We start from the raw sequence: 1,614 nt of genomic DNA, 5'->3' as shown, positions 1-1,614 counted from the left end.
TCGTCACGCTGCCGTCTGGGCCGTTAACCAATTCGATTCCAAGGACGAACACACACTTGCCTGTCAGTCATTTCGAAGCGTGTCTTGAGGTCGCTCTTCGTGCGTGAGATCAGCTCAGGTGAGCTTCCGGCGACCGGGGCATCGTCGACGTAGACCAGTATGAGCACACAGTGGCCATCAACAACTTTGATGTACAGGCACGGGTCAAAGACCGAAATTTGAAAGCCGAGAGAGCATACAAACTCGTCGAAGGTCTCGTTCCACACGCGCGAAGCTTGTTTTAGACCGTAAATAGCCTTCGCCAATTCCGGGGAGCTTGTACCTTGGTCGCCGCGTTGCTTGGTACTAGTCGAGAGCTTATATCGACCGGACTCACCACAACCTTAAACTCGTCCATACCAAAGCGCTTCAGGATGTCATCCACATACCGCCGTTGGCTCATCGTCACGCTGCTGTCTGGGCTGTTAACCAATTCGATTCCAAGGACGAACACACACTTGCCTGTCAGTCATTTCGAAGCGTGGCTTGAGGTCGCTCTTCGTGCGTGAGATCAGCTCAGGTGAGCTTCCGGTGACCGGGACATCGTCGACGTAGACCAGTATGAGCACACAGTGGCCATCAACAACTTTGATGTACAGGCACGGGTCAAAGGGACGAAACTTGAGAGCCGAGAGAGCATACGAACTCGTCGAAGGTCTCGTTCCACACGCGTGAAGCTTGTTTTAGACCATAAATAGCCTTCGCCAATTCCGGGGAGCTTGTACCTTGGTCGCCGCGTTGCTTGGTACTAGTCGAGAGCTTATATCCACCGGACTCACAACAACCTTGCACTCGTCCATACCAAAGTGCTTCAGAATGTCATCCACATAACCCCGTTGGCTCATCGTCACGCTCTCGTCTGGGCTGTCTACCAATTCGATCCCAAGGACGAACACACACTTGGCTGTCAGTCATTTCGAAGCCTGTCTTGAGGTCGCCCTTCGTGCGTGAGATCAGCTCAGGTGAGCTTCCGGTGACCGGGCCATCGTCGACGTAGACCAGTATGAGCACACAGGGGCCATCAACAACTTTGATGTACAGGCACGGGTCAAAGGCTGAAACTTGAAAGCCGAGAGAGCATACGAACTCGTCGAAGGTCTCGTTCCACACGCGCGAAGCTTGTTTAAGACCGTAAATAGCCTTCGCGAATTCCGGGGAGCTTGTACCTTGGTCGCCGCGTTGCTTGGAACTAGTCGAGAGCTTATATCCACCGGACTCACCACTCGTCCATACCAAAGCGCATCAGGATGTCATCCACATAACGCCGTTGGCTCATCGTCACGCTGCCGTCTGGGCTGTCTACCAATTCGATTCCAAGGACGAACACACACTTGCCTGTCAGTCATTTCGAAGCGTGGCTTGAGGTCGCTCTTCGTGCGTGAGATCAGCTCAGGTGAGCTTCCGGTGACCGGGACATCGTCGACGTAGACCAGTATGAGCACACAGTGGCCATCAACAACTTTGATGTACAGGCACGGGTCAAAGGCCGAAACTTGAAAGCCGAGAGAGCATACGAACTCGTCGAAGGTCTCGTTCCACACGCGCGAAGCTTGTTATAGACCGTAAATAGCCTTC

Source organism: Phytophthora infestans, genomic scaffold, assembly GCF_000142945.1.
Source record: "Phytophthora infestans T30-4 supercont1.108 genomic scaffold, whole genome shotgun sequence".
Lineage (NCBI taxonomy): Eukaryota > Oomycota > Peronosporomycetes > Peronosporales > Peronosporaceae > Phytophthora > Phytophthora infestans.
Note: the sequence above shows the minus strand (reverse complement) of the source record.